This window comes from Saimiri boliviensis, chromosome 1 (genome assembly GCF_048565385.1).
Source record: "Saimiri boliviensis isolate mSaiBol1 chromosome 1, mSaiBol1.pri, whole genome shotgun sequence".
Lineage (NCBI taxonomy): Eukaryota > Metazoa > Chordata > Mammalia > Primates > Cebidae > Saimiri > Saimiri boliviensis.
In genome coordinates this window covers 247,165,087-247,189,485 of record NC_133449.1, presented here as the reverse complement: position 1 = coordinate 247,189,485, position 24,399 = coordinate 247,165,087, and the positions used below count along the sequence as shown (strand labels likewise).

Here is a 24,399-nt window from a genome sequence, read left to right as displayed (position 1 = left end):
GCAAACCACTTCTAATATGTATAATATCATTTACTTTACAAAAATAGACTACCTGATCTCCAGATTCTTACAGCTTACAACTGTCGGGCTCTTCAGAAAGCTCCTGTATTGGTTTCCTTTTGCTATTGTAACAACCTAATAAAAAAACCTAGTGAAAAAAAAGAATAGAAATTTATGATCTTACAGTTATGAATATCAGAGGCCCAGAAGGGATCTCATTGGCCTAATCAAGATGTTGGCAGCATTCCTTTCTGGGAGGCTCCAGAGGAGAATCTATTTTCCTGCTTTTTCTGGCTTCCAGGGGCTGTCCTTATTCCTTGGTTCATGGCCCCTTCCTCTGTCTTCAGCACTCACAGTGACTGGGTACTGCTTGACTTTCTCATGCTGCATCACTCTGACATTCACTGTATTGCCTCCTTCCATCTTAAGGACCCTTGTGATTACATTGGGCCCACCCAGATAATCCAGAGTAATCTCTCCATCTCATGTTCAGCTGATTGACAAACTTATTACCCCCTTGCCAAAATATATTCATAATATCCAGCAACATCTTTGGGTGGCGGTTACTGTGACTACCAAAGCCCTCCACACTGTAACCAAGCCTTCCTTTCCTTGAGCTAGGATTACTGATTTACCCAATAGTGCTGCTACACATTTTCCTTCAATTCAAAAACAATCCCCCAAAATAACAACTGAGTGTTAGCATCATAAGGTTGGATGGCAAAGCAGTTTTCTCCTGCATGCCTATAAATTAAAATGACACTTTTTTCCATCTCTCTCCTCACAAAAAAAATACCAGCATTATTTTGAATTGTCAGAAGGATGGTGAAAAAGGAATGCACTAGCTACAGTTTCAGGTGCAATTCCTCTTGAGGATTCTTTAAAAAGAGGAAATACTAAGGAGCATATCAAAGAAACATTTATATTGCCTAGAGTACTCTAAGCCCTCAGCAAAGCTCTGAAGAATAACTGTGTCAGAGAATAACCCTGAATTACTGAGGTTGCTCATGAATATTCCGCCATGTTCTGTTCTCTGTTCAACAGAGCTTTCATAAATTGCTCCAGGGAAGGTCATCTCACTTGTCCACAATACCATCAGAATTAAACAGGAAACAGCAAACAGAATAGAGCAAGCATAGTCACATAGGGTACTACCCTATCTCTTCTCCAAACAGATCATCAGGGCATTGTTCAAAAAGAAAAAAGGTGAAAAATTAAATCCAATCTTGAAATGTCTAGTGAGCTGGGATTCAGACTTCATTTGCTATTTCATAATTTTAAGTAAGATATCTTTCATGTTATATAATATGCTTAAAAATCAGTGAAATGTGTGTGTGTGTGTGTGTGTGTGTGTGTGTGTGTGTTTCTTTATGACCTTTAGGGAATTTTGCAGTGCAACAAATAAATTCTAAATACATTATTGTGCACTTTAATTTCTATCCCAGTTCATTTCTAAGTCATAGACAAAGTTAGCTACATAATCTGGTTCTAGCTCTGAAGATGGGCAACATGGCCAACCTTGTCCTCCTTCTTGAAACCTTTCCAATCTTTCCGGAATCCGCTTCTTTAGAGTCTTGTGCTTTCTACTTCTAAACTTTCTCAAACCTTCCTCATTGTTTCCAGTTCCTAGAATTCATTTTCATAACACATCACAGTTTGTTTGTTTTTTTTTTCTCATTTAAAAAAAAAAAAAAAAGTCTGCATCATCAGGTATTCCCACGTGGTCTCCCATCCAAGTACTAACCAGGACCGACCCTGTTTAGCTTCTGAGATCAGACAAGATCACATTCAGGGTGGTATGGCCACAGACCACATGGCAATTTTAATTCACGATCAGCGTAAGTTTTTGTTGACCCTATGGGGACAGGGACATAGCTGTCTCTTTCTCCCAAGCTGCAGCCCTGTGCTTGGCGCATAGCTGGCTCTCAAACACTGTTCAATGAATGAATGCTCCCTACTCCTATTTTTCTTTTTGGTATGCTTTATTTGCACCAGGCACTATTTTAAGTGTTTTGCATATATTAATGTAATTCTTATAACCAATTTTATTATGTAGAGATTATTACCTTTTTACAGTTAAGAAAATGGACATAGAAAGGTTCAGTGCTTTGAACAAAGTTATGCAACAATTAATAAAAGATATCATTTATTGAATAATTTGTGCCAGGCAGAGCTGCCATTAGCTACCCCAGTCACTCTTCATCCTCATCCCTGGTCCTTATCTCTGCCTCTACCCCTCACTGCACACAATGACATAACCATACCAAACTTTCTGCTCAATAAATTCTCCTATTCTCACTTGCCCCAGGCCTTAGCAAGTGATGTTCTTTCCATCTGGAACCTTTCTCTTCCCCCTCTTTAGTGATATCTACAAACCATAAGTCTCATCATAAATGCCTCAACCTCTGATCCGTGGTCCTTCAACGCTCAGTCTAAATTAGAACCCCCGATAAAGCCTCTCATCACAACTTGTGTTTTCCTTTATAGCAACATCACATGTATGCCTGTATGTAATTATTTGTTAACACTGATTTTCACCAATAGTAAGTTTCACGATGGCAAGGACAGTGTCTATTTTGTTAGTTAGCTGTAAACTCAGTTTTTAGCACACTTCCTGGCACATGCAGGCAACCAAATGCTGTTCGTGTGCCTCCTGTGAGCTCACGGTGCTTCTCCCCGTAGCACTCCTCACAATACAGTATACTGTCACTGCCTATTTCCACATTCCCCATTCCATCTGACTATTTTACACACTATGAGGACAAAGACTGAATCTCACTTGGACCTCACCACTGAACCCCCAGTATTTAGCACAGAGCCTATATATCATGGGCACTCAAACATCCCAGAATGAATGAAGGAACAAGCATAAGCAGCAGGCCCCTTTGGGGTAACAATCCTCTTTATTACTACTGCCATAAATCAGATCAAGGGATTGAAGAATTGTTCCACTTTAACCACTTTAAAGAAATAAAATCTACTTAGAATACTGAGAGAAAGCATTTAGAGAAAATGCTTTTACTGAGAAAAAGACAATATTTTGACACAATATTGTCTATTAGCCACAACAGACAACAGGGTTAACTCAGACCTAGATAAGAAATGATCCATCCGCTTAGTCAAAAATCTCACGAGTGACCACTCAGACAGAAAACTCAACATCTACTTGCCAACTCCTACAGAAACCAAGGCCCAAGAACCTGCAAAGAATGATCCCAGAGATGACTGATTGATTGATTGATTGTACCTCCTAGTAATCATTATATTACTGCCTACTAAAGGCTTAAAGGGAGGTCTTGAAGACAAAAGTTTACAATTAAATGACTTTTCATCATGCTGTAAGGATAAAAAGATATATTCAAATAGAAAAAAAAAGCAAGGGCAAAGTAAAAATATTAACAGGCTCTGAGGAGACTACAGAGGAAAAACAATTCCTGAAAAAAATGATTCATCAGCTCAATGGGAAATACATAGGTAATTTCTACATACACTATTTAAATGAAGACAACATTAATGTCTCATTCTGACCTGGCTCCACAAAGTGTGCTCAGTCTTGGAAATGGTGACTAGATCCTTTGAGTCCTAGAATAGATGTACACTGTTCTGTTCAATGGGTGAGTCATAATTGCCCAGGTGGGTATGAAGGAATTTTAGAGCAATCTTGGAGCAAATAGATATGAGGCACGAACATTCTATTATGGTAATGACAGTGATCCCAAAATGCCACAAATACATTGGTATTTCAGTAAATTAACAAGAATATTTTATGATGACATAAATGCTCTTGGGTTTTCCCACTAGTAAAGGGGACACATGTTGGATTGATGAAATGTCATCTTCTCTTTTTCTTTCTTTTTTTTTTTTTTTTTGAGAAAGAAAAAAAGAATAAGAAAAAGAATAAAGAAGAGGAAGAAAGAGAAAGAGGATGAGGGAGACAGAATGGGGGTATTGCTTTATTGCCCGGGCTAGAATGCAGTCTAAATATGGGTATGCCTATAATTGTCCTTAATAATGGAGACATAAAAGAAAATGAGGGAAGAGAATAACAAACAAGGAGCCAAGCAACATTTCCTTTAAACTTCTAAGTTGATATGATGTGGTACTGATATGAGTGTGTATTTTGTGTATTTAAAGTGGAGAGTTCTATAAATGTTAATTACATTTACTTGTTCCAGATCTGAGTTCAAGTCCTGGATATAGTTGTTAATTTTCTGTCTCATTGATCTGTCTAATATTAATGTTGAAGTCTCCCACTATTATTGTGTGGGAGTCTAAGTCTCTTTATTAGTCTTGTATGTCTGGGTATTCCTATATTGGGTGCGTATATATTTAGGATCTTTAGCTCTTCTTGTTGTTGCATTGATCCTTTTATCATTATATAATGCCCTTCTTTGCTTCTTTTGATCTTTGTTGCTTTAACGACTATTTTATCATAGGCAAAAATTGTAACTTCTGCTTTTTATTTATTTATTTTAGCTCTCTGTTTGGTTGGTAAATCTTTCTCCATCCCTTGTTTTGAGTCTTTGTGTATCCTTGAATGTCAGATGGGTCTGGATGCAGCATACTGATGATGGGTTTTAGTTTTTTACCCAAATTGCCTGTCTGTCTTTGGATTGGGGGATTTAGTCAATTTGAATTTAGAATTAATAATGATATATGTGAGTTTAATACTGCCATTTAATATTAGCTGGCTATTTTGCCCATTCGTTGATGTAAATTCTTCATTATATTGATGCTCTTTACTTTTTGGTATTTTTTAGAAAGGCTGATACTGTTTGTTCCTTTCTATGTGTAGTGGTTCTTTCAGAAGCTCTTGTAAAGCAGGCCTGGCGGTGATGAAATCTCTGAGTGCTTGCTTGTTCACAAAAAACTTTATTTTTCCCTCACTTATGAAGCTTAGTTTGGCTGGATGTGAAATTCTGGGTTGAAAGTTCTTTTCTTTAAGGATGTTGAATATTGGTCCCCACTCTCTTCTGGATTGTAGGGTTTCTGCTGAGAGATCTGCTGTAAGTCTGATAGGCTTCTCTTTGTGGGTAACCTGACCTTTTTCTCTGGCTGCCCTTAGTATTTTCTCCTTCATTTCAACCCTGGTGAATCTGACGATTATGTGCCTTGGAGTTGCTCTTCTTGAGGAATATCTTTGTGGTGTTCTCTGTATTACCTGGAGTTGAATATTATCCTGCCTTACTAGGTTGGGAAAATTTTCCTGAATAATATCATGAAGTGTATTTTCCAGCTTGTATTCATTCTCTTTGTCACATTCAGGCACAGCTATCAAGCGTAGATTAGGTCTTTTCACATAGTCCCATATTTCTTGGAGACTTTATTCGTTCCTTTTTATCCTTTTTTCTCTAATCTTGTCTTCTTGTTTTATTTCATTGAGTTGGTCTTCGACCTCTGATACCCTTTCTTCTGCTTGATCAATTCGGCTATTAAAACTTGTGCATACTTCACGTAGTTCTCATATTGTGTTTTTCAGCTCCATCAATTCACTTATTTTCCTCTCTAAATTGTGTATTCTTGTTAACATTTCATCAAACCTTTTTTCAAAGTTCTTAGTTTCTTTGGATTGGGTTAGAACAAGTTCTTTTAATTCACAGAAGTTTCTTATTATCCACATTTTGAAGCCTGCTTCTGTAATTGGAACACACTTGTTCTCCATCAAGCCTTGTTTTGTTGCTGATGAGGAACCGTGACCCCCCTGCTGAGGGAGAGGCATTCTGATCTTGGGTATTCTCAGCCTTTTTTAGCTGTTTTCTTCCCTTTGTTGTAGATTTATCCATCTGTGGTCTTTATAATTACCATCTTTGTAATTGTAATTTCTGAGTGAAAGTCTAATTTATTGATTCTCAGCGCCGAAATCTGAGCAACCCACTGCACCGACTAAATCAGCGGTGTTAAGATTGATGGTGCTTTTCTGACTCTGCACCAAGAACCAACGCTCTGAGGCGCCGGCAAAACCGCCTCACTGGTCACAAGAGTTGCACTGGCAACCCATGGGGCTCCTCCACAGGGAATCTCCCGGTGCGTGAGCAACAAGAATTCATGTGAAGGTGTGGCATCCTCTCGTTCTTTGCGCTTTCACTGGGAGCTACAATCCCGAGCTGCTAGTGATCAGCCATCTTGGATCTCTCTCCCGAAACTTCATCTTTTCTGTAATTTAAAACTCTTTACAACCACAGTGCAATTAGCTCCATACTCCATTCCTAATATCAGGATTCTGAACATAAGGAGCTAAGTTTACCTACTTGATTTACGTTCATTCAATATCCTCTAATCATATTTGTCATGTTGTTCAGCATCTCATTAGTATTGAAATTAATACCTTAACATGAGTGACACTAATTCTGCTTTGCTCGGCTTATGCCCTCAGTAATCTAGAAACCAACCCCCTGGATGCAAAATAGAAACATAAGTAAAATATTTTTAAAAGAAAAAGGGTCTCATAAAAAGATTTAGGGAGGATTCTCTCTTTTTGGATTGTCTGGAATAGTTTCAGAAGGAGTGGTACCAGCTCTTCTTTGTATGTCTGGTAGAATTCGGCTGTGAAACCATCTGGAACTGGGCTTTTTTGGTTGGTAAGCTATTAATTTCTGCCTCAACTTCGGCCTTTTTTATTGGTCACTCACGGTTTCAACTTCTTCCTTGTTTAGGCTTGGGAGGGTGTAAGTGTCCAGGAATTTATCCATTTCTCCCAGGTTTATTAGTTTATGTGCATAGAGTTGTTTGTAATAATCTCTGATGGTCTGTATTTCTGTGGAATCTGTGGTGATATCCCCTTTATCGCTTTTTATTGCATCTTTTTGATTATTCCCTCTTTTCTTTTTTAGTGGTCTTTTACATTGATCTTTTCAAAAAAACAGCTCCTGGATTCATTGATTTTCTGAAGGGTTTTTTGTGTCTCTATCTCCTTCGGTTCTGCTCTGATCTTAGTTGTTCTTGTCTTCTGCTAGCTTTTGAGTCTTTTGATTTCACTCCTCTAGCTCTTTCAATGTTGATGATAGGGCGTCAATTTTAGATCTTTTCTTGCTTCTCATGTGGGCACTTATTGCTATAAATTTTCGTCTAGACATTGCTTTAAATGTGTCCCACAGATTCTGGTACGTTGTGTCTTCGTTCTCATTGGTTTCAAAGAACATCTTTATTTCTGCCTTCATTTCATTGTTTATCCAGTAAACTTTTAGACCAACATCATCCTGATACCAAAACCCAGCAGAGACTCAACAAGAAAAGAAAACTTCAGGCCAAAATCCTTGATGAACATAGACGCATAAAACTTCAATAAACTACTGGCAAGTCAAATTGCAACAGCACATCAAAAAGCTTATCCCTCATGATCAAGTAGGCTTCCTCCCGGGAATGCAAGGCTGGTTCAACATACACAAGTCTATAAATATAATCCACCACATTAACAGAACCAAAGACAAAAACTACATGATTATCTCAACAAACGCAGAGAAGGCCTTCGACAAAATGCAACAGCCCTTTATGCTAAAAACTCTCAATAAACTAGGTATTGATGGAACGTATCTCAAAATAATAAAAGCTATTTACAACAAACCCACAGCCAATATCATACTGAATGGGCGAAAATTGGAAGCATTCCCTTTGAAATCTGGCACTAGACAAGGATGCCCTCTCTCACCCTCCTATTCAAAATAGCATTGGAAGTTCTAGCCAGAGAAATCTGACAAGAAAAAGAAATAAAGGGTATTCCATTAGTGAAAAAGGAAGTCAAATTGTCTCTATTTGCAGACCATATGATTGTATATTTCGAAGACCCTATCATCTTAGCCCAAAATCTCCTGAAACTGATAAGCCACTTCAGCAAAGTCTCAAGATACAAAATCAATGTGCAAAAATCACAAGCATTCCTATACACCAATAACAGACTTAAGGAGAGACAAATCAAGAATGAACTGCCATTCACAATTGCTACAAAGAGAATAAAATATCTAGGAATACAAATAACAAAGGATGTCAAGGACCTCTTCAAGGAGAACTACAAACCATTGCTCAGTGAAATAAGAGAGGACACAAACAGGTGGAGAAACATTCCATGCTCATGGTTAGGAAGAATCACTATCGTGAAAATGACCATACTGCCCAAAGTAATTTATAGATTCAACACTATCCCCATCAAGCTACCAATGACCTTCTTCACAGAGCTGAAAAAAAACCACCTTAAACTTCATATAGAACCAAAAGAGAGCCCACACAGCCAAGTCCATTCTAAGCAAAAAGAACAAAGCTGCAGGCATCATGCTACCTGACTTCAAACTATGTTACATGGCTACAGTAATCAAAACAGCATGGTACCGTTACCAAAACAGAGATATAGACCAATGGAACAGAACAGAGGCCTCAGAGGCAACACCACACATCTACAACCACCTGATCTTTGACAACCCTTACAAAAACAAGCAAAGGGGAAAAGATTCCGTTTAATAAATGATGTTGGGAAAACTGGCTAGCAGTGTGCAGAAAGCAGTAACTGGACCCCTTCCTGACACCTTATAGTAAAATTAACTCCAGATGGATTAAAGACTTAAACATAAGACCTAACATGATAAAAACCTTAGAAGAAAACCTAGGCAAAACCATTCAGGACATAGGCATAGGCAAGGACTTCATGACCAAAACACCAAAAGCCATGGCAACAAAAGCCAAAATAGACAAATGGATCTAATTAAGCTTAAGAGCTTCTGCACAGCAAAAGAAATAATCATTAGAGTGAACTGGCAACCAACAGAATGGGAAAAAAAAATTTGCAATCTACCCATCTGACAAAGGACTTATATCCAAAATCTGCAAAGAACTAAAACAGATTTACAAGCAAAACAAACAAACAAACCCATTCAAAAGTGGGCAAAGGATATGAACAGACACTTTTCAAAAGAAGATATATATGAGGCCAACAAACATATGAAAAAATGCTCATCATCACTGGTTATTAGAGAAATGCAAATCAAAACTACATTGAGATACCAACTCATGCCAGTTAGAATAGCGATCATTAAAAAATCTGGAGACAACAGATGGTAGAAAGGATATGGAGAAATAGGAACACTCTTACACTGTTGGTAGGATTGTAAATTAGTTCAATCATTGTGGAGGACAATGTGGTGATTCCTCAAGGATCTAGGAATAGAAATTCATTTGATCCAGCAATCCCATTAGTGGGTATATTATATATCCAAAGGATTATAAATTGTTCAAAGGACACATGCACATGTATGTTCATTGCAGCACTGATTACAACAGCAAAGACTTGGAACGAACCCAAATGCCCATTGATGATAGACTGGACAGGGAAAATGTGGTACATATACATCATGGAATACTATGCAGCCATAAAAAAAAAAGGTGAATTCATGTCCTTTGTAGGGAATGGATGAACCTGGAAACCATCATTCTCAGCAAACTGACACAGGAGCAGAGAATCAAGCACCGCATGTTCTCACCCATAGGCAGGTGTTGAACAATGAGAACACATGGACACAGGGAGGGGAGCATTACACACTGAGGTCTGTTGGGGGGAACTAGGGGTAGGACAGTGGGGGATAGGGAGTTGGGGAGGGATAACCTGGGGAGAAGTGCCAGACATAGGTGATAGGGATGGAGGCAGCAAACCACATTGCCATGTATGTACCTATGCAATAATCCTGCATGTTCTTTATATGTACCCCAGAACCTAAAATGCAATTATATGTATATATATATTATATATATTATATATATTATATATAATATATATGTGTATATATATAATATATATACACATATAATATATGTATATAATACATATGTATACATATATATATACATATATATATTGTGCCTGGTCCTTTTTCCTTTTTTTTAAAAAAAAAACTATATATATATATATATATAGTTTTTAAAAAAAAAAAAAAAAAGAAAAAGAAAAAGGACCAGGCACACCGGCTCACACCTGTAATTCCAGCACTTTGGGAGGCTGAGGTGGGCAGATCACAAAGACAGGAGTTCGAGACCAGCCTGGCCAACATGGTGAAACCTGTTTCTACTAAAAATACAAAAATTAACTGGGCATGGGGGCCTGCACCTATAATCCCAACTACTCAGGAGGCTGAGGCAAGAGAATCGCTTGAACCCAGGAGGTGGAGTTTGCAGTGAGCCGAGATCGCACCACTGCACTCCAGCCTGGGTGACAGAGCGATGACTTCATCTCAAAAAAAGAAAAGAAAAGGCCGGGCGCGGTGGCTCAAGCCTGTAATCCCAGCACTTTGGGAGGCCGAGGCGGGTGAATCACGAGGTCGAGAGATCAAGACCATCCTGGTCAACATGGTGAAACCCCGTCTCTACTAAAAATACAAAAAATTAGCTGGGCATGGTGGCGTGTGCCTGTAATCCCAGCTACTCAGGAGGCTGAGGCAGGAGAATTGCCTGAACCCAGGAGGCGGAGGTTGCGGTGAGCCGAGATCGCGCCATTGCACTCCAGCCTGGGTAACAAGAGCGAAACTCTGTCTCAAAAAAAAAAAAAAAAAAAAAACAAACAAAAAAAAAAGAAAAGAAAAAAGAAGGAAAGAAAAGAAAAAAGCAGTTTGTCGCTGACGACATGCACAGTGGTTTCATTTGTTTTAAAGCTATTATGCCAAATTTGACTGAGCATTTACTTCCCACGCTGAAGCATCTACAAGGCAGCAATAAATGTCCCACACTCACAGTTACCCTGCCTTGGGCAATCAAAGTCCTGTTGCATGCCTTTCTGCTCCTAACTATTTTGTTGGCTAATAGGCAATATTCCCCAGTGGCACTGAATTTTGAACAAACTCTTGTGGTGCAGTGTTTAAAATGGTAAGAGGTGGTGGGGGAGTGGGGGACAGTGGGAAACATTAAAACCATTCAACCAAAAGAAGTCATTTTGGCTATTTGCTGCATTGCCAGGAACTAGTTTTTATTTTTAGGAATATTTTCATGAAATAGAGCAAGTATAGCTGATCCAGTTACTTTCTTCATTCTTATTTCCAGTATGTTTTTAGCCTCAATAGTTACTTTCTCTGGTAATAGAGGTGCTGCCCCCAAAATAAATAAAACTTGAGTGGACAAAAAGGGCATGGTCCACAGGTCCATTCTTGGGAAGTGCAAAGCAGCTCTGAGGACCCAATCTTGTGAAGCTTTCCTCAGCCACAAACATCCAAAAGATGCAGAGCAGCTAGATGACTGGGTGGCCCACCACTTGGAACTTTCTAGAAAGCAGAACCAAGACAGCATTTTTCTACTCCTGCCCTACAATAATTTCCACGCATATGGTCGCTGTGGGGCATGCAGGTCCTTTGTAGAAAGTCTTTTAGTGGCCAGGCGCGGTGGCTCAAGCCTGTAATCCCAGCACTTTGGGAGGCCGAGGCGGGTGGATCACAAGGTCGAGAGATCGAGACCAACCTGGTCAACATGGTGAAACCCCGTCTCTACTAAAAATTCAAAAAATTAGCTGGGCATGGTGGCACGTACCTGTAATTCCAGCTACTCAGGAGGCTGAGGCAGGAGAATTGCCTGAACCCAGGAGGCGGAGGTTGCGGTGAGCCGAGATCGCGCCATTGCACTCCAGCCTGGGTAACAAGAGCGAAACTCCGTCTCAAAAAAAAAAAAAAAAAAGAAAGAAAGAAAGTATTTTAGTGAACAAAAACCAAGAAGAAAAGCCCCACTATGCAGTGCTTTAATGAGATTAGAAAAAGATGTGAGCAAAAGTCCTTTGTTAACAGGACTTGCCTTGTGAGCAAAGCATGGAATGGATTTCAGCCTCCCTTCACCTCCTTGGCCTGACTTCTCACTGTCACTGAGTGGCACCTGGATTTCTTTGGAACACAGGGAATACTTATTCTTGCATTCATTGATTACATGTTTCAGCCATGACTGTGGGTAATGTACCTGGGCTCTGTGGAGAATTCAAAGGAGAATGAAATGGTAACTTTTTTCAAAACAGCGTCCTTAATCTCAGTGAATGTATGAGCAAAGGTATAAAAGGTGCTAAGATAAAATGTGCCCAATGCGGGTTAATTTTATGGTTTCACTGGCGTATGTGGTTTCACTGGCGTTTCGTGGGTGATTGAGCTTAAAAACGAACTTGCATGACTAATCAAGAGATGACCATATTACAGCAGTTATAGAGAAGATAAATGGTTTGTCAACAATGAACTTTGAGGTTATGAACTTAGTGATGGTCGACAGGATAGATTAGAGTATTCCAGCTGGCCTCTCTAGTTCCAGCCTCCTTAGACATGCTAGAAATCATTACTACATAGTGGCCTGTCTGTTTCCAGCCTCCTTAGATAGTATAATGACCATTTAGCACAGAGTCCAGCTAGGAAGTTGATAGATTATATTACTGCTCAAACATTCACAACCACCACTCCAAGGGAATAGTATACACCCCTAATCCAATAACCTCAGGCCTGGCAGCGTCACTTACTTTAGACAATAAAATGGGAATAGACAGAATACGAACAACTTTCAAGCAAAATTTTAAGAGCCATTGTATGGTTCTATAATATGGTGTTTTCTTTTTGCCGCAATATCCCAGATCAGGGCTGTTCCTTCAGTCGGGGTCCCAGAATGGTTATACTTTGCAGCAGAGCTGCAGTCAACTCAGAATAGACAAACAGCAGCATCAATAAATACTCTCTTGTTTTAGCAAGTGACACTGATTTGGGGATTGTTTTTTAGTGCAGCATATCATCTTAAGTTCACTGATATGGGAAGCTAATGCACCATGAAGGTGAAAACAATAAGGTCTTAGGTTAAACAAAAGAAGTGATATTGGATAGAAAAGGGTAGAGACAATAAAAACCACCACAAGAAGAAGAAATCAACATCACTTAGTATTTATGTGTCCAGCATTATGTTAACTGTGTCTTACTTAATTGTCTCAGAGGCAGAACTCAAACACATATCTAACACCACAGTATGTTCTTTGAATTTTCCCAGCAACCAGTAAAACTTGGTGATTTTATGTGTATGCACAGGAAGATTAACTCAGCAAATCTGGGTTGCTCAAACCCTGCACATTCCCAAGAAAACCTCTCTCCAAGACTGAACTTAGGCCAGCTCCTGAGAGGAAGCCTTGAGTCCTCAGTATATTCCGCCTGTCAAGAGTGTTGTATGCCTGAGACCTTGGGCCATGTGGTACAAGTTGATCAGATCGTTCATGCTAGCAATGTGTTGCATGATGGGTGCCTGTTCCTTCTTTAGGGAGCTGAAGTCTGAGTCCGAGTAGCTGAGGTAAGTCACACAGGTGCTGCATGACTATGTGACTGTCCTCCATTAAAAATATCAAAGGTTGGCCAGGAGCAGTAGCACACACCTGTAATCCCAGCACTTTGGGAGGCCAAGGCAGGCAGATCATGAGGTCAGAAGTTCAAGACCAGACTGGCCAACATGGTGAAACCCTGTCTCTACTAAAAAATACAAAAATTAGTTGGGCGTGGTGGCTCATGCTTGTAATCACAGCTACTTGGAAGGCTGAGGTAGGAGAATTGCTTGAACCAGGGCCCAGGAGGCGGAGGTTGCAGTGAGCTGAGATCGTGCCACTGTACTCCAGCCTGGGTGACAGAGTGAGACTCCATCTCAAAAAAAAAAAAAAGATAAAGATAAAGAAAACGTCAAAGCTCAAGTGTGTTTCCCTGGTTGACAACACTTTGCACATGTCACACATTATTGCTTGCAGAATTAAGTGCATCTGTGCAATTCTACTGGAAAAAAAAAATCATTTAGAAGCTTGCACCTGATTTCTCCTGGACTTTGCCCCCCATATATCTTTTGCTTTTCTGATTTTAATCTGTATTCTTTCACTATAGTAAAACGTAATTGTGACTATAACAGCTTTTCTGAGTTCCATGCCTCCTTTTAGCAAGCCTGAGGGTAGCCTTGGGAACCTTAATACAGTAGTGTACATGAAACAGGTTAAGGTCAAAGATGACACCAAATTTCCAAGCCCAGGTGATTCAAAAAATGGTAGTTCAGTGAACAGATGGGGAGAAACGAGGAACTGGTGAGTTGGGAGGGTGGGTAGAGAAGGAAGCCAAGCAAGCAAGTGGAGGATGGAAGGTAAGACTGGAAGCTGACATTCAATGTGACTTCCATATCCAGGGAGGAACATCCAGTGGGCAATAGAAAATATACAACTGGAGTCTGTGATGAAAATCCAGAATGGGAATATACTTAATGGTTAAAACCATGAGAATGAATAAGGGTCCTGAGGAAAAGATTAGAGAAAAAAACAGCAAGGAGTTGAACACAAACTGTGGAGGATGAGCCTGGCTGCCTACATATGAAAAAACAATGAGAAGGAAAACAAACCTTACCTATTTTCAATTCATCACAATATATTCTATTTAATTTTATACACATTTATATTAAGCTAGTTATACTATAAACTTTTCACAGAAAATACTTGCTAAAGAGTTTTTTATTGATAATGATAACATTTAAAAATGAGCCTGGGCACAGTGGCTCATGCCTGTAATCCCAGCTTTGGGAGGCTGAGGCGGGCAGATCATAAGGTCAGGAGTTCGAGACCAGCCTGACCAACATGGTGAAACCCCATCTTTATTAAAAATGCAAAAATTATCCAGGCATGGTGGCACATGCCTGTAATCCTACCTACTCAGGAGGCTGAGGCAGCAGAATTGCTTGAACCCAGGAAGCAGAAGTTGCAGTGAGCCGAGATCACGCCACTGCACTCCAGCCTTGGTGACAGAGCGAGACTCCATCTCAAAATCCATACACATACACACACACACACACACACACACACAAACACACATCAGCTCTATTTATTTCCTTACTGAATTTTCATTTTAAGGGCATTTAAAAGTTTGCCTCATGAACAAAATTTTCAGATGTAATTATTATAAGCATTGGAATATATATATATATATATATATATATATATATATATATATGAAATAGTTTGGAATTATTTCCAAATAAACTGGGGCAGACAAAAGCCCCAGTCATTCCTAATGCTACTTCATGTATCTATGTGGCTGTCACCAGGTCTATTTTTATATGTTTATTTATAGTTTTAGCAACCCAAAAATTGGGGTCAAAAGAAAGATAACCATAAAGCCTGTCAAGGTCCTGTGGGGTTTCATTTCACTTAACACATTTCTATTTTCCTACATTTTCTTTAAATGGCAAACAAAGCTAGACACCAAGAACACAGACTCAACTCAAGCCATTCACTTTTATTTCTGCTTCCCTCAAGTGTAATTTTAAAAAATATTCTCAGTTGCTTTTAGACTTTTATTCTTCTATGGAAGAACATATTTGATCATTTCAGAAACTCCTTTAAATAATGTCACTGTCAAAATCAGTTTCTGGCTCACTTCCCCCATTTCACCAGAAAAGGCAGCCCCCCATGTTTATGACCTCATGTACTTCTTACTAAAGTTTTAGAAAACACTGAATATGCCTTCACTTTTCCTTTTCATTTTCTTAGCCCTACCCTTTTGTGCAAGAGAATACATATTTATGGCTATCTTTCAAAGAGATTTATGAATTAGTTCTAGGGCTGTATATGAGACAGTGAGCACTAGGGAAGTCAGTTCTACAGCCAGCTGCACCCTGCTACACTTCTTTTAATGAAGAGTTCCAGTCTGTCATCTTAGGGTCAAGTTGTTGAGAAAGTCATCAAAGTGTAACATTCAAGCTAGTGTCTCAAAAGCTCCCCCATGTGTGCACATGAAAAATAACTCATCAAGAGAAAGGCACACTGGAGTACATGCAGAATAAGAACAGGAACCAATTTTCAGATCTAAAAAATGTGCTAAGATACAACAAAACACCACATTATATAATTACTATTTTATGTACATGTGCTATGTTTAAAATCTAAAAGAATAAGCAGGCTGTTTTGTACAGATCATAATGTTAGCAAATGAAATGAATGCACTAAAAACAATTATTTGCTGTAAAATGTATGAAAAAACAGGGCAAAAAAATGAAAAACACTTGGAATTTTTCTAACCATAAGTATGCTCAAAAAAGAAAAGATAAGTCATCTGAATTTAAGTAACTGATTTATATGTTTTAGCCCAAGAAATGAATTACGTGAAAATAAACCAACCAAAACATTAGTTGTACTTTTCAGAAAGCATTTGCCTAATGGAAATGCTTTCCATTTCCCCTTTTTGCCCATTTATATTTCCCTTAGGGGAAAAACCACTACAGCTAAAATTACTGTGTAAATCAACTACTTCCAAGCAAAATGTACGCGTCCCAGAATATTAAAACCGTGGCTTGTTTTATACTAATCTCCCTCTTTTATAGGTGAAGAATGTGACCTCAGATAGGTGAATGGACTTGTCCCGGTCCAGAGACTTGGCAGAAAATTTAAGAACTATAAAATCTAATTTATTTTATAGTTCAATCATTATTAGTTTATACTATTCTGCCTCCTAGTTTTTAATAATAGTAAAAAATTATAATTAGAAAAATACTAACAAATATTTCTAATGCTAAAATGTACTAAGCATTTACTTTGTGCCAGGCATACCTTTAAATACATTATATAAATTAATTCATTTGGTGCTAAGAATTAACCTCAGTAAAAAGGTGTATTCTTTCTGTGATGAGGAAATCAAGGCACAAAGAAGCTAAGTACCTGCCCATAGATCTTAAAGAGTTTAAGTGTTGGAGCTGCTATAATAGCTAAATAGTCTAACTCTACAGGCCAGATTCTTAACCACAAATAACTAAGTAGTTTAAAGAAAGTAGAATTGTTATTCAGAATTCAAAGGGGCATCAGCTATGGGATTAAACCTTACCCTTTTGGCAACACAAAATCGAAACCTATGATAATTCAAGCAGAAATAGGGACCAACCTAAAACTAAAAAATAATAGCTTAAAAGAAGAACCCTTACCTAATTAGTGGAATAAACTTGAAGCTTTCCAAGTACCCAATTTCATACAAATCACATAAATATAGGGCAGCATTTTTCAGTATACTAACTCAAATCATGCTTACCTGTAATTAGAAATTATTCTTATCCATTCATTAAAGCAATCCCTCTTCTAGGCAATTATTGGTTAGCCCATTTTTCAAGTAATAAAACTGAATGTCTTAAGTGGAGGAACTCTCTACTACTTTTCTAATTGATCCAAATTAGAATGAACTTCTTAACTACAATGACCACTCACCTTCCAAATCCAATAGGAGCACTAAGTCTGATCTCGCCGACCCTTCTGCAGCCTTTGCCTCTGTTTGCTTCCTCCTTCCTCCTGACACTGTTCCCTCTCTGGGCTTCTATGACATCACTCCCCTGGCCCTTGCCTGGTCCTGCAGATCACTCCTTCTCTGTAGCAAGTTCCTCCTCATACATTTGATTGTTAAAGGCTGATACTCCCAGAGGTTTGTTTTACTTGGATTCTTCCTACTCCCTATCCCCATGCTCAGCTTGAGTGACCACAACCACACCCTAATTTTCCACTACTACTTAGAGGCTGATGCTCAGCTTTCAAACTGGGGTCTTCCAACTGGCTGTCTTCTCTAAGGCCTACACTGTCCATGGCAACACCTCAAATTCAGTGTAATCAAATCCAAATCCCATATATTTCACCAAAACTCCTATTCCCCTTCTTGTCTTCCTTATTTTACTTAACAGATTCCACCAGCCAATGAACCCAAACCTTGAATCATTGAAAAGTCCTTCCCTCTCTCCCAGAATACATCCAGCTCAGCCATCACTGCAATGAACTGTACTTTCTAAATTGCCCCAGAGTCCTCCACTCTCACTTGCATTCTCATGAAAATCATCCAGAGTCCACCTTCATTGCCACTGTTCCTCCACAAGCCAAAAACCTGTCCCAGACTGGATTCCACCAGAAATAGAGCCTGAGCTAAGAATTTAAGCACAAGTAGTTTTTTGAGAAGGGATCCCAGGAAGCAAAATGTAGGAGGGTGTGGAAGAATGGCAAGTATGGGAAGGAAGCCAATACTGGTGTGTGAGTGACCAGGCAACTGCTGTGAGCAAGTGAGACCCAATGTCACTGGGAACCTCAGAGATATTATACAAACCCTGTTGCAGATTCATCCTCACCAAGGGTGAAGAATCTAAGCTATTTATTCATCATTGTCTGAGCGCTGCTCACAAGGATGTTAACGCCTGGTGCTCTGGGCGTGTCTCATTACAGTCTTGTAGTCTCTGAGAATTGTAGCTGTTGTCTTGTATAGGAATAGTGACTGCCAAGAGAATATGAGAGGGCCACTGGCAACAGAGACACAAAAGCCTTACAAGGCTCTCATAAAATCCAAGTGCCTCTGGTACAGCCTGCAAGTCATTCCATGACCTGTGTCCTGCTTTCTTCTCCAGCATCATTTCCCAGTATTTCTGAGCTAACATTTGTGTGCTCTAATCCTAACAACCTACCAATGATTCCCAAGTCCATAATCTATTGCCACCTCTGTGTTTTCTATTTACTACTCCCCCTTCTCAGAATGTCCACCTCTGTCTCTCAATCCTATTTCCATCTACCTGGAATATCCCAACATTTTAGAAAGAAAGAGCTCTCAGATCTCTTTCTCTCTCAAGCCTTCCCTCAATTCCTTGTACCCCAGTTGGGCACTTGCACCTGGGCCACTGCCCTGCCTTCTGTTTCTCTCAACAAATTGCACAGTAGTTAATTGTCCACATGGCTAGACCAGGCTGCCAAAGCCTGAATTCCCAACAAGCAAAGACTGCATACTTTGTCTCTGTTTCCCCAGCACCAAGCCCAATGCAAAAAAGAGAAAATTAATAATAATTCCTGAAAGACTTACATATTATAGGAAATAAATAATAAATCTGTAATTAAAATGGTAAACAACACCTAAAGAAACTTTAGGGAAAATATAGTAATTTTCCCTTTAGTATATGCTTAAAAAAATTAATAGGAATTTTACTTTCTCTACCTATGAGCTATAAATCAATTTAGTTCACTCTGCTTCAGCATCTTAAGCTGTGTGCCTCTTTATTGTCACTGATTTCCTTAAAGGGAATCAAATGCTTAAGAGACCCTAATAAATCCTCGTGGATTTAATACACTCATGGATACTTTGTGACCATGTTTCAGCCTCTCTAACTCAGTGTCTTCCATGTTCCTGACAGTGAGCTGGCATTGAACCCAATTAGATACTCCTAAAGGGAAGAAACACGTGTTGTAACTACCCTTCTAAGACTCTTTCCAGGCCCCTCCAGGTCACTGGCTTCTGTCCCTCTGCAGGGGGGGTCTGCCAGCTCCAGCGCTGATAGACAGAAAGCCAGTGCAACATGGGCAGGAGCAGCCCTGCACACGAACTTTCACTGGATCAGTCACAAGTAATGTATTTATATGCAAATGTACCTAAACCTGAATAATGATTAAATTCAGATTCTGGGAACTTCTTGGAGACAAAAAAGGGTGAAAAGGAGAAAGGGGTAACGAACTGTATATCTACAGGCTTCTAGTTCAAAACTGACTTGACGTACATTGATGTGAAAGCTAAACATATGGTAGGTATCTTTGATCTGGGATCTTGTGACACAGTTTGTGCTTGGCATCTGTTGTTTGAGAATTTTGATGCATTCATCACTGTCACCATGTCTGATAGAAACTAAATTGCCTTCAGTCCATGCAGGCATGATTGCTGCTTTTACTTTCCGGCCCCTTTTTATCCTTATAGTTTCACAATGTGAAAGAAAAACAACCACAGTGAATCAGGTTTTAACATTGGGTGTTACCACTCATTACCTTTGTTTTGGATTTGTCCTGGCCAACACTGGGATTCTTTCATCTGAGATGATAAAAATCTACCAATACAGTACAAGGACAAGGTGATCTGCTACAGCAGAAAGCAAAGAAAGAAACTTGGAACATCCTGCTCATAAGTCAGGTCTGCAGTTCATGTTTTATTTCACATTTGCAGACCCACTGCAGGCAGCCAAGGAATGGCTATTTAAAATGTTTTGCTGACCTCATAAGAAACAATGTAAATAAACTTTCTATCCCAATGACGCCAACGTTAGAGCCAGTGTCCATGTTCTTTTCTATTTTGTGAGACTTTTTTGTATATTGTTTCCAATTCCTTCTGCTCAGGGGCAGTGTTCTGTTTTGGTGTAAACTGATATCAATCTTTGCATGCTACTGTTTCTCCTAGTTCCCCTGCACTGACTGTAAAACTAAGGATATTCAAGACCAGCCTGGCCAACATGGTGAAACCTCATCTCTACTGAATACAAAACTTAGCTGAGCATGGTGGTGGGCACCTGTTATCCAAGCTTACTCAGGAGACCGAGGCAGGAGAATCACTTAAACCCAGGAGGCAGAAGTTGCAGTGAGCCACGATCATGCCACTACACTACAGCCTGGGCAACAGAGCAATACTCCTTCTCAAATATTAAAAAAAAAAAAAAAACTAAGGACAACAGAGGGTAAAAGTTAACATGGGTGACAGGGGTGGGGGTGTCTGTACTGATCTCTTTTCACTTCTACACTCTTTGGTGCTTTTTCCCTGGGGACCTTGTTCCAGGGTTGTTTTATGGACAAAATCTTGCCCTTAGAGGTTTAGGCTTCTATGTCAGAAGTGTTTATCCCCTGTTCTCACACCACTGCAACAATAGTCATGAACACAGAAGAAGACTTCTGTACCCAAGGTATGGAGTTTTTCCCCCACATACCAAGCAGTGGACACCAGCTGTGTGTCCTCTAATTCAATTCTGACACTGTCTACCTGGAGTAGCATCAGATCCCGTAGGTTGAGGGCTCAGCCCCAAGATGCTTTTACCTGTAGACATCAGTCACAAGTCTGGTGTCTTTTGACCAACCAGCTTCAAGTTGGGGGTTCCATGACCCCCTTTTTGGGTTCCACTAAATGGAATTGGAAGCAGCTCACAGAACTCAGGGGAACACTTTTACCCTTACCAGTTTATTATAAAGTATATTACAAAGGATACAGATGTGCAGGGTGAGGTATGAGGGAAGGCGCACAAGCTTCTGTGTCCTCCCTGGATGCACCACCCTCCAGGAACCTTCACATGTTCAGCTCTCTGGAAGCTCCACAAACCCAAACTTCTTGGATTTTTATTGAAGCTTCATTACACAGACATGATTGACAGCCATGTAGAAATGTCACTGGACAACAAGTGCATGATCTAAACCCATCGATGCCTATCACAAAGACTTTTCTTGGCCTCTCTGTGTAGCATTCCTTCCTCTTGGGTATAGAGCAGGACTCTTTCTGGAATGGGGTATTGTTTTGTTTTGTTTTTTATTTCTTCTAAAAACAAATGGGATACATGTGTAGAATATACAGGTTTGTTCCACAGGTATACATGTGCCATGGTGGTTTGCTGCACCTGTTGATCCATCCTCTAAGTTCCCTCCCATCACTGGTATGTGTTGTTACCCTCTCTGTGTCCATGTGGTCTCAATGTTCAACTCCCACTTATGAGGGAGAACATGGAGTGCTTGGTTTTCTGTTCCTGTGCTAGTTTGCTGAGGATAATAGCTTCCAGCTTCATCCATGTGCCTGCAAAGGACATGATCTGGAATGAGGGTATTTTGACCGACAATCAGATTAGAGTCCTGCCTTGGGCAGGTGAAAGGAGGACAAGAAAAGGTTACAAAGACTCTGTTTCCTGAGGCCTCAAGTGCCCCAACATTGTAACAAGTACTGTGGTAATTAGAAGTCAGGAACCATGAATGAAAACCAGTATCTCTATTGTAACAACACAGTAACCTAATCAAGCAATCCCCCATGCCTAACAACAAATAAAAATTCAACAAATATTCATTGTGTACCTCTTATGGGCAAGTTATGACTTTTCTAAACATATTCACTTCCTTTTTCTTTTTTTAAATTTCAACATTCCTTTAAGGAAAGAAAGGACACATTTTTAATCCATATTTTACCATCCAAGAAATTATGATATAGAGAGGTTTTACACTTTATCTACAATCAAAGAGCAAGTCTATGAAAGGATTGGAATAAAATACAAGTCTAACAACAGGAAGTCCAGTGTCCTCTCTCCCTCTTACTTCACTGAGCTTACAGCAAATTGCACTTTATAACAAAGAGTAGTGAAGAGAGATTCTGATCACAGAGGTTCTCAGCTTGGAGTCTATGCCCACAGATGGATATAGAACGTACTGAGACTCTTGAAACTGTATTCAAAAGGTTGATATATGTGCATTTTTCTAAAAAGAGAATTAAAAACTCTAAATGGTTAAAAGATTTTAATTGTGATTTATATTTTATATACTTGAATAACAAAGCATCCTCAATATTGCAAAAAACCTGATATTTCTCCTTGCTGGTCACCTAAAATGCACCACGTTACAATTGTTCACATATAACAAGCTACCTGAAAACTTGGTAGCTGAAAGTAACAATAGTGTGTTCATTTTCTCACAAATCAATTTGGAGAGGGCTCAGAAGTCACAGATCATCTCTGTGCCAGGTAATGTCAGCTGGGATTGCTTGACCGGCTGAAGGCTCTGCTTCCAAGATGGCTCTCACACATGGCTGACTGCAGGTCCCTCTCTATAGGGTCCTTTCTGTGGGCTAGGTGAAGCTTCTTCACAGCGTGGTGGCTGGGTTCCAGGAGCGAGCCTCTCAGGAAACAGAAAGTAGAAGCAACCCATTTCTGAAGATCTGCACCTGAAACTGACACCTTCACCCCATCCTATTGATTAAGCAGTCACAAGAGGATACAAGGGGAAGAGACACAGACCCTACTTCTTGATGGAAGGAATGTCAAAGGATTTTGAGGCCGTGTTTCAAAGCTGCTACATCCCTCTGGAGACATCTTATTTCTTTCTTTGGCTTACTCCATTACTATTCTCTCTCTCTTTCACAGATCTTTGCCGTGTGAGAAACCAAGCTCTGGCATCCCTCCTATTTCCTATTTCCCAAGGCAAATGGATACCTGGTGCAGCCTATTGCTGCCAACTGGTCGGCCCTCCTACATACATCTGCCTCCTTCTTAGCTCTGGGTGTCCAACCCCCACAACTTCCTCCTTTCCTCCCCTGCTGGAGTCACATGAAGTGCTTACTGCAGCCTGCTAGTTTAAAGAAATGCTAGCCAATAGCTTTAGGGGGATAGTGGTGGTGACTTCTGTCTAAAGGCAGAAAGATCAAAATGACTCTGCAGTATTACATTAAATACAAGACATGTGAATCAGGAAAATTTGCCAACAGCACCTTGTGACCTGCTGGTTGAGTTTAGAGTAAACCCAGTTCTGCCTGTTCCAGTCACTAACCAAACTCCTTACCCTTTGAAAAGTAAAAGGTATTCAACATTCAGGGAAATGCCAACCAGGGCTCACATTGTTTGCATCACTTTCTCCCATTCTCCTTATTAATTAAAATGACTGATCCATAAAATTGGTTATTAGCACTGAAACATTCTCTGGCACTCTCTGCCTCCAGCTCCCTTAGGCTGCCCTTTGGAAATGGTCTGCTTTTTCTCTGCAGTAGAAATAATAAATTTTTTATAAAAAGAACCACCAGCTGAGGATAAGAGCTCCAAGGCTCAGCCTGAGGAGGGATATAAGCTACTATTCAAAAGATCAACCTGGCACCCTGGAATTTTTACCTACATTATCACCTATTCACCATCTCCCATCCCTCCCATACCAGGAACCCTCTATCCTCAGAGCCTTTGCATTTCCTTTGCTTGAGTCAGGAAGCCACTGGCTGTTTCCTCTTTCCTGAAAGAAGTCCTCAGGTCTTATTTACATATCACCTTCTCAGTGAACCTGCCCTAGAAGCCTCATCTAACATTTACAAACCTAATACACACATGCAAATACACATGCACACATACACACACACACACACACACACACACACACACACACACACACACACTGCTTCCTATTACTGTACTGTTACCTCCTTACAATTTTCTCATTACTTATCACCATCTAATATATGATGCATTTTACTTATTTATTTTCTTTCCCCTTCTACAATGATAGCTTCATGAAGGCAAGATTCTTTATGTATTTTTTACTGTTTGGCCTAGAACAGTACCTGGTACTAATAAATGTTTATTAGTAAATAATTGAATAAACTATTGCTCTAACCTGTAATGTTGCCACATGGTGATAGCATGGGGCTCCCAGTCACACCGTCTCCTCTGAAAGTAGAGAGCCATAAATCAGGCTCTAACAGCCACCCCACAGATTAGTGTCCTACTGCTACTTTAACAAGTTACCGCTAGTGGCATAAAACAACAAGTTTGTCATCACATAGTTCCCTAGGACAGAAGTCCTATGAGTCTCAATGGGCTAAAAACAAGAGGTTCATAGGGCTGAGTTTCTTTCTGGAGCCTCTAGGGGAAAATCTGTTTCCTTGCCTTTTCTAGGTCTAGGTGTTATCCACATTCTGTGGCTTGTGA

The 24,399-nt window shown here is 39.7% G+C and overlaps 2 pseudogenes; both read right to left on the bottom strand.

Moving 5' to 3' along the window:
* The window catches only part of LOC141585272 (protein SET pseudogene), a 300,212-nt pseudogene that overhangs the window by 211,334 nt on the left and 64,479 nt on the right, over positions 1-24,399 (bottom strand).
* LOC120365394 (5S ribosomal RNA) lies at positions 1,696-1,810 on the bottom strand (annotated as a pseudogene).